Raw genomic sequence first — 9,423 nt, 5'->3', positions numbered from 1 at the left:
GACACTCACGCCAGCTGAATGACACTGCCGCCTGGCTTCCGGTGAGTGTCTATATTGTGGTCGGAAGGGACACTTTATTTCCATCTGTCCATCATGAGCAAAAGGGTGCACCCATCAGTAATGGTAGGAGTACCGGTGGGCGAGATAGATACCAACAATTCTCCTCCAAGACTGATGTTGCCTGCTAAACCAAGGTGAAACGCATGCATGTCTGGGTGGGGGGAGGAGTGTCATATGAACTGTCTCTGATCCACCACTGCCACTAAATTCTGCCTCTAATCCATCCTTGCCTTCTGAATCATCTAATCTCACCTCTAATCTCATCTCCATCATGATTTAGCTGAGGTGTTCAAGAAGGATAGGGCATTGTCATTACCCCCGCAGCCATATGACTGGGCGATTGATTTGTTCCCCGAAACCCCACTATCCATGAGCCAGCTATACAGTCTCTCCCAACTGGACTACATAACGGACTCACTGGTGGCAGGCATTATTCGGCCCTCCTCATCTCCGGTAGGAGCTGGTTTCTTCTTCGTGGAGCAAAAAGACAAATCTCTTAGGACATGCATTGATTACCGAGGACTGAATAACATAACTGTAAAGAACAAATATCCACGGATGATCTGATATCCTTGTGTCGCAATATCCACTGCCTCTTCTCTCCTCTGCCTTTGAGCTCCTCCAGGGGGCGAATGTTTTCAGCAAGTTGGCCTATCATCTGGTAGGCATTCGTGAAGGAGATGAGTGGAAAACTGCCTTCAATACTCACCTGGGCCACTTTGAGTATTTTGGTGATGCCGTTTTGATTAACCAATGTGGCGGCTGTGTTCCAGGCCTTGGTAAACTGTGGGATTTCATCAACCCTTTTGTTTTCGTCTACCTAGACGACGCCTTGATCTTCTCCAGGTCAGTCTCTGAACATGAAAGCCACGTCAGACAGGTACTCCAACGATTACTTGAGAACAGACTCTTCATAAAAGGGGAAAAATGTGAGTTTCATGCACAAACTGTGTTGCTTCTTGGCTACATGATTAAACAGGGAAATCTGAGACCAGGCCCAGTAAAAGTTAAGGCTGTCAAAGACTGGCTCGAACCCACAGACTGCCGGCAGCTCCACCATTTCCTTAGTTTTGCAAACTTTTACCACTGTTTCATTAGAGATTTCAGAAAGATAGCTTTACCACAAACCCCTCTAACATTTCCTAAGGTTCTGTTTCAGTGGGATCAGTCTGCCCAAACTGCATTCACTCACCTTAAGGAACTGTCGCCTCAGCTCCCATCCTGTCCCAGCCAGATCTGAGTCTGCAGTTTGTGGTGGAGGTGGACGCCTCTGATTCTGGGGTGGGGGCTGTACTCTCTCAGCAAAAGAATGGTAAGCTTCACCCTTTTCTCTCGTCATCTTACCCCTGCAGAGTGGAATTATGACATCGGGGATTGGGAGTTGCTTGCCATCAAGCTCGCTCTGGAGGAGTGGAGGCATTGGTTGGAGGGCACAGCTGAACCTTTCATCGTGTGTACCGACCATAAGAACCTGGCATACCTGCAGTCAGCTAAGCGACCTGAACGCCCGGCAAGCCAGATGTGCCCTGTTTTTCACCTGTTTCTGTTTTTTGATTACCTACAGACCGGGATCTCACAAAGTCAAGCCAGACGCCTTGTCACACCAGTTTTTCATCACCGACAACGAACAGGCCCAGCACCAGCACCAGTACTGCCTGTCTCTTGCTTAATCGGAGCCGTCACCTGGGAAATAGAATCGAGAAGCCCAGCAAACCAACTTGGACCCTGGAAATGGTCGGCTTTTCAGTCCTGTCTCCATCCGGTCTCAGGTACCTCACTGTGCTCACACAGCCCACCTCACCTGTCACCCTGGGGTACACTGCACCACTACCTTCTTACAGCGCTACTTCTTTTTGTCTACACTGTCCCGGGATGCCCACGAATAGATGACCACCTGTTCAACCTGTGCCCAGAATAAGCCATCAAATCATCTTGCGGGATTACTGCAACCTCTGTCAACGCCTCCCCGGCCCTGGTCACACATTGCCCTGGATTTTGTCACCAGCCTATTCCTCTCAGCAGGTAACAACACAATTCTTACTATTGTTGATCATTTCTCCAAAGCAGCACATTTTGTGGCCCTACCCAAGCTTTATACTGCCTTAGAGACTGTGCAGCTACTCACCAAGCATGTTTTTTTTTTGCCTTCATGGAAGGACATTGTTTTGGGCCAGAAACCGCAGTTTACTTCTCAGGTCTGGAAGGAGTTCTGCTCCTTAGTCCAAGGTCAGTCTCTCTTCTAGGTTTCATCCACAGAGTAGCAGGCAGACGGAGCGTGCCAATCAAGAGCTGGAGGCCACTCTGCCCTGCGTCGCCTCATCCAATCAGGTCATCTGGAGTGAGCAGCTGCCTTGGATTGAGTATGCTTATAACACCGCTCTAACCACATTTGAGACCTTTTGGGTTTTCAACCACCACTTTTTCCCAGAATCAAAGGTGAGTATTCTGTTCTGCCTCTTCAGTCTCATCTGCGCAGGTATGGTGGGCCACTCGGTCAGCGCTGCTGCGCACCAAGGAGCGCAACAAGCGCAGACCAGCACCGAGCTCCCGCACCAGAATACTCTGTCGGCCAGGTTTGGCTCTCCACACGTTTCTTCCCGGTACGTTCAGAATCCAAGAAGCTCACCTCATACTATATTGGATCTTTTGAAGTCTCAGTTCTGGTAAATCCTGTCTCTGTAAGACTCAAACTCCCACGCAACATGAGGAATACACAATGTTTTGCACATCTCACAAGTGAAGTCTATTCTCTCCAGTCCGTTGTGCCCTCATTCCAGGCTCCCTCCACCCACCCAGGTCGTGGATAGGCTTCCTATGGGCAGAAATCTGTGCCATCAGAAACTGAATTTGAATAAGTTAAATTTGAATCTGAATTGTAACTTGAATAAAAGCTTTTGAAAACTGAATTTGAATTAGTCTAATTTGAAATTGAATTTATGGTTTGAAAATGATCATCACTAAATTGAAATTGAATTTTATATATCGAAAATGAATTCATTTGCTTTGAAACTGCATTTTATCCTTTAAAAATTCAGCTCTCGAATAATTTCAGTTTCACTCTCACCATTCAGTTTCAGTTCTACAATTCAATTTCAGTTCCAAAATTCAGTTTTTTGGAACTTACTTCCGGTTCCGGTTCAAGAGTAAATGAGCGCAGATTAATAGAACTACGTTTTACCAGCGGGCCGAAAGTGTTACTGACGGGAATCTACAGCGTCTTGAGGTGAATTAAGACTTCAGAAGTCATTCGTCATGTCGAATGACCAGCGGATAAACTCTCAGGTTGGTAATAAATGTATTAGAACAAGCGTCATGTTAACAATTGATAGCCGTACAGTAACTTTTATGCTTATTGTAGCTGTTAGCTAAAAACGCTAATTTAGCCTAGTTTGCCCTGATTTAGCTTTGACAAACAAATATGATCGACTGTTTCTAGTAGAAATCCAAAGTTGTCATCTTGTACCCTGTCAGAGCCCTGTATGCTTGCAGAGACCCCTACAGTAGGGAAACATGCAAAACAGCGTCCAAACCTTTGTATTTCAGCTTTATTTATGTCTTACACAGCATCCCAACTCTTTAGCTAACTTAATAACTTTAGCTAAAGTAAATAGTTAGTCTAATTCATTAGTGCAGCATTACTGGATCACCTGTTTGAAGTGATATAATATGATATACAACTATCACTGAAGCAGCAAACTTTGTAAATAAACAACACTTCTCATTCTCTAAACGTTTGGCCACAGCTGTAGATTATACTATCAGTGCTTTTTCACTCTTGACAATAATTACATTTCTAAATTCTCTTTGTGCATTTACAGGTAAACAATATCTAATATTTTATCTAAATGACTGCTTTGTCTTTGAAAAGGTAAAGAGCCTGAGGCCGGTGACAGTCCAGTTCTACTCCAAGTACATCCTTACGGTGGCTCACAGGACAAGGCTACATTCCTGTCCTGCCAGAGAGAAGAGAAACTTCAGAGTCTTCATGCAGTTCAACCACACCTGTCATATTCCATATGACAGGGGTCTCAAACTCCAGTCCTCGAGGGATGCATGCAACTTTTCCATGTGTCCCTGGTGCAACACACCTGAATACAATTAGTAGGTCATTAGCAAGAGTATAGAACTTGACTGCATGCTGAGGTGGCAACCCCTAACCCTACCTACTCAAGTAAATTTAAGTAAATATATGTATTTGGAAACATATACTTCTAAAATACTTTTATTGCACCATGTTCATTCACTCATGAGCTGCTGTAACGTGAATCAAATGGCTGAATTGCCAACTCAGCATGCATTCAAGTTCTATACTCTTGCTAATGACCTACTAGGTGTGTTGCAACAGGGACACATTGAAAAGTTGCAGGACAGTGGCCCTCGAGGACTGGAGTTTGAGACCCCTGCCATATGGTGTTCATGCAGTTTTCTACCCCACAGTTACAGCATGTCTGACTGCCTGGTCAGGATATGCAAAAATATATGAGTTTAAGCATGTGATGACAAAGGCCTTCCATTATGGTGTTTGTCATCACATGTCACAGACATCTGGATGATCATTTGGAATAAACAAAAAACTTGTTACTTCATCTTTTATCTTTATTATTATTATTATTGTTCTTATTTTACATTTTTCATTGTTAGGCATTAGGTTTATTTATAGTAGTCCTTTCCAACTTCTTTCCCTCTTCCATGTTACTGTGTCAGCATCTGTTTGGGGTTGGGAGTGGAACAGAAAGTAAGGAAATCCAAAGTGCCATTAAAACCAGGAGAGGTTCTTATATTTCAGAAGAAGGGATTAATTCAAAAGAAATGACCTCAATGCCATATTTTATTTAGGAACCCTAGAGAGCACTTTGCAAAATAACACATTCTTATAATTTCACCCTCAGATGAGCCAAGCTACGACTGTCAGGGAAGGTGATGTAGGTACAGAGCATGTGAGAGTGGATAAGTTAATGTCTCTTGTCTAGATGAAGGCACAAGAGGGATCAATGGCAATGCGTAGAGATTCAGTATCTTCAGTCTTCAGTGGACACTCCATTTCTGGCACAAAACACCTGTAAAAGATGGTCGATTTAGGAGGTGACCTGACAACTTCAGCCTGTCAAACATAGCAATGGAGCAGTATGTTTAAAAAAAAAAAAAAACTAAGCATGCACTCAGTACCCTAAGAATTATTATGGTAGTTAAACACAGTGATAGTCACATATCATATCACTTCAAACGGAGGTGATCCAGTAATGCTGCACTAATGAATTAGACTAACTATTCACTTTAGCTAAAGTTATTAAGTTAGCTAAAGAGTTGGGATGCTGTGTAAGACATAAATAAAGCTGAAATACAAAGGTTTGGACGCTGTTTTGCATGTTTCCCTACTGTAGGGGTCTCTGCAAGCATACAGGGCTCTGACAGGGTACAAGATGACAACTTTGGATTTCTACTAGAAACAGTCGATCATATTTGTTTGTCAAAGCTAAATCAGGGCAAACTAGGCTAAATTAGCTTTTTTAGCTAACAGCTACAATAAGCATAAAAGTTATTGTACGGCTATCAATTGTTAACATGACGCTTGTTCTAATACATTTATTACCAACCTGAGAGTTTATCCGCTGGTCATTCGACATGACGAATGACTTCTGAAGTCTTAATTCAGCTCAAGACGCTGTAGATTCCCGTCAGTAACACTTTCGGCCCGCTGGTAAAACGTAGTTCTATTAATCTGCGCTTGTTTACTCTTGAACCGGAACCGGAAGTAAGTTCCAAAAAACTGAATTTTGGAACTGAAATTGAATTGTAGAACTGAAACTGAATGGTGAGAGTGAAACTGAAATTATTCGAGAGCTGAATTTTTAAAGGATAAAATGCAGTTTCAAAGCAAATGAATTCATTTTCAATATATAAAATTCAATTTCAATTTAGTGATGATCATTTTCAAACCATAAATTCAATTTCAAATTAGACTAATTCAAATTCAGTTTTCAAAAGCTTTTATTCAAGTTACAATTCAGATTCAAATTTAACTTATTCAAATTCAGTTTCTGATGGCACAGATTTCTGCCCATAGCTTCCAACCTACTCCTTTACTTGCATCATGGACTTTAGGTGGGGTTAGGGAGTTCCAGTACGTGTTGGACTGGGAGGACTACGTCACTAAAGAGCGCTCCTGGATCCCGCGGGCTGCTGTCCTGGATAAGACAATGTTGCGGGACTCTCATTGCCAGTATCCTGACAAGCCTGGTGGGTAACCGGAAGACCCCTGCATCTCTTCGACTGGCTCAGCGTCAGCCCATATGTTGTTATTGTTTTTCTCCGCTCTCTCTATCTCGCTCTCCTATCTCCTGCCTGGCTGGGCGGAACTCGTCACAGGTTCCTGCCATAACCCCCTGCCGCTCATTAACCTGGTTTTCTGGCCACTGTTTAAGGCAGTGGCTCAGGACTTCTCGTCGTTGGATCATTGAGTAACCTGAGTCAGTGCAGCCCCAGCAAATCCTAGGCTCTGTACGAATCACTTGCTTGTTTCTGACCGTGTGTTTCCCTGTACATAGGTACCCTGGACCTAATCCTGTTTACCTTCCCTGGATTCCTGAATTTGGCAGTGTGGCGTAGAGCGAGAGTGTGTTTTCGCAGAAGATGACTGTGGAGTGTACATTGGAGAGGAGCATGGCGTGTGTGATAGTGACTTTGTGTATGGACCTTCCCCCTCCTTCCCGTGGAACCCCGACCTATTTTCTTGAAATTCAACCCCGACCAGTGATGGGAATAACGGCATTACAAGTAACGGCGTTACTTTCTTCAGTAACGAGTAATCTAACTAATTACTATTCCTATCGTTACAACGCCGTTACAGTTACTAACAAGGAAACGCGGTCCGTTACTATTTTTCAACAAACAGACGGTTGAAGCTGTGTTCAGCTTACCACATCTTATATCAGCTGCAGGAAGTAGCTGTAAGTAATCTGGGTGCTACGGCTTTAAGCAGCTGCGCGCGCTCCCGCGGACAGCAATCACGATCACTGTCTAGCACAACACCTGGAGCTAAGGGGCAAAACAATGCAGGAGTGCTGCTGTTTGACTGAGGAAGAATAAAGTAGTCGTGGTAAGTCAATCACATGACCATTTAAAGACAAAGCAACAAGGTGATATATACCAGTTTATAAATTGTGTTGATAGGCCACGTAAAACCAGAGTCGTGATAAACAAGATATACACGGCGTTTTTACCTCAATAGTTTTGCCACGTTAGCGCTAGCAAGCGCTCTCTGCTTATGAGCAAAAAACCAAAACAAAACAGGGGAAGTTTTAGGAGTGACGGCGAGAGAGAGAGAGAGAGAGAGAGAGCAGAAAAAGAGAGAGAGCGAGTTTTGAGATGTGAGAGATTTGTGACGTTTAGCGTGTTTGGAGTGTGTAGTTAATGTGTTGTCTTGTGTAGTTAGTGTGTAGTGTTGTGGATAGTTTTGTGCTGTGTGTTAGAAAAATGAGGCGACTGCTGTCTCCAGGTAGAAACAGGAGTGATACACCTGCTGCTGTCAGACCTGCAGGTATCAGGCTGTGATGTTCTCCTTTATAGTGGACAGACATTATGTTTTTGGAGTGGCACAAATAATTTGTGGATTCTTATTGAAGAACAGCTGATTGTTCTGTAAATAGTTTGAAATGGTTATTTAAAAAATCAAGGTAAATGGATGCAAATAAATTTGTTGTTTGCAAAACTTGTGCATAGGATTTTAAAATTGACAATTAATATTTGCATTTGAAGTTATGAAATATGATTCATTAAACATGTTTATGGTTGTTACAGTAAAAATATAACTTTTTCTACTCTGATTTTATGGTTTTTGTCTGATTTTAGATCAATTCTGGTTATACAGTTTGTCAAAATGAAAACATGACTGTAAATTCAGACACGTAATGTTGTGCTAAAAAGAATGATACCAAACAAGGCAAAGCAAATAGTTTTTAAAGGTAAAATGTGGAGGGAAAATCAAGAGTAGTAAAAAAATGGCCAATTATGCCCTGGACCCCAGAGGGTTAAACGTTCTTTTTTTTTTTTTAAGTAACGCAATAGTTACTTTTCCAAGTAATTAATTACTTTTAGAATATTGTAACTCAGTTACTAACTCAGTTACTTTTTTGAAGAAGTAACTAGTAACTATAATTGAATTACTTTTTCAAAGTAACTTGCCCAACACTGACTCCGACCCCGCACTTTGTATATATTTCACCTGGTGATTGTAAATAAACTTTTGACTTTCATTCTAAGAACTCTGAGTCTGCACTTGAGTCTGTTCGATCCCGTGACAGTTTCTTTGTTTTTATGACAAGTGGTCTAAATATGGTCTAAATATGTTAAACTCATGGACCCATCATCAACTTTTATGTAGCAGTTACATTTTGTTTTTTATTTTACTGTGTGTATTATTTATTTTATTTTATTTTATTTTATTTTTATGCAGTGTGATTCAAAAAGTCAAATTTGAGTGTTTTCACAAAAATGGTAGCAACGTTTTGACTTTTTTGCAAAGTGTAGCCAAACACAAAAAATTGCATTTAGGTGAAATGTGGTGGATTACTTATATATAATGGCAAATTCTCATCTGCCAACAGAGCACCACAATTGCTCACATCACCTCTCAGCTATCATCTGCTGCAGTTTGTCACAACCCATAGCATCCCACTGACTCACCAGCTGACAGCTCTGGGACCCCACTGAAGGGAATCAGATGGATTGTGAGCACAGCTATGTGTGCCAAATTGAATGGCGCACACTCGTTTGTGAAATATACATTTTCATATAAAAGCTGACAAAGAAATTTTATCTCAAACCAGGGAATCGCTGAGGTATCATCACTGGAGAAAATAAATTGTTACCCGCTCTGTGGCAGCGTGTGACAGTTTTTGAATAGGGTAGATAATGGCTTTATCATCGCACCATAAAGAACAGCCATATTAAAATAAGTGACAAGCAGTGCAACACAAAGGGCACGAGAGCTGCGGATATTGGATGGGCCGGCAGAGAAGAATCAATGGAATCATGTGAAAAACTGCGCAAACATCATCTGACAAGACACAAATTGTCAGAAGTAAAAACAAGTTTCAGAAGTAAAAATGATAAGATTTCATAGCTGTTAGAGAAAAAAAAGATTCCCCAAAATTTAGCTCACACTTGGTAGTTGCCTGGTGGAGAAAGGATCGCTTGGAGTATTGAATTTCTGTGCCACACCACTCTAATGCATCTCATTATAGCTAAACCAAATAATCAGCAATCAGCTGCCTCTGAAAATGAAACTTCACCAGGCTGAATTTACTACAACCTAAAACCTTGCTCTTTATCAAAAAACTTTAAACATGCACAACAATAAATGCA

At 41.8% G+C, this 9,423-nt stretch overlaps 2 long non-coding RNA genes across 2 annotated transcripts; both read left to right on the top strand.

Annotated features, from left to right (window-relative positions):
* The first annotated feature begins 1,241 nt into the window (after positions 1-1,241).
* On the top strand, positions 1,242-2,059 carry LOC134630364 (uncharacterized). Its single transcript, XR_010094287.1, has 3 exons — positions 1,242-1,372; positions 1,625-1,829; positions 1,947-2,059. It is a non-coding gene; the product is annotated as an uncharacterized LOC134630364 (long non-coding RNA).
* A 1,225-nt stretch (positions 2,060-3,284) lies between these two features.
* LOC134631974 (uncharacterized) lies at positions 3,285-4,646 on the top strand. The gene is made up of 2 exons (XR_010094434.2): positions 3,285-3,342; positions 3,929-4,646. It is a non-coding gene; the product is annotated as an uncharacterized LOC134631974 (long non-coding RNA).
* The last annotated feature ends 4,777 nt before the right edge of the window (positions 4,647-9,423 follow it).

The sequence above is a fragment of the Pelmatolapia mariae genome, linkage group LG7 (genome assembly GCF_036321145.2).
Source record: "Pelmatolapia mariae isolate MD_Pm_ZW linkage group LG7, Pm_UMD_F_2, whole genome shotgun sequence".
Lineage (NCBI taxonomy): Eukaryota > Metazoa > Chordata > Actinopteri > Cichliformes > Cichlidae > Pelmatolapia > Pelmatolapia mariae.
This window is presented reverse-complemented; position numbering and strand designations above follow the sequence as displayed.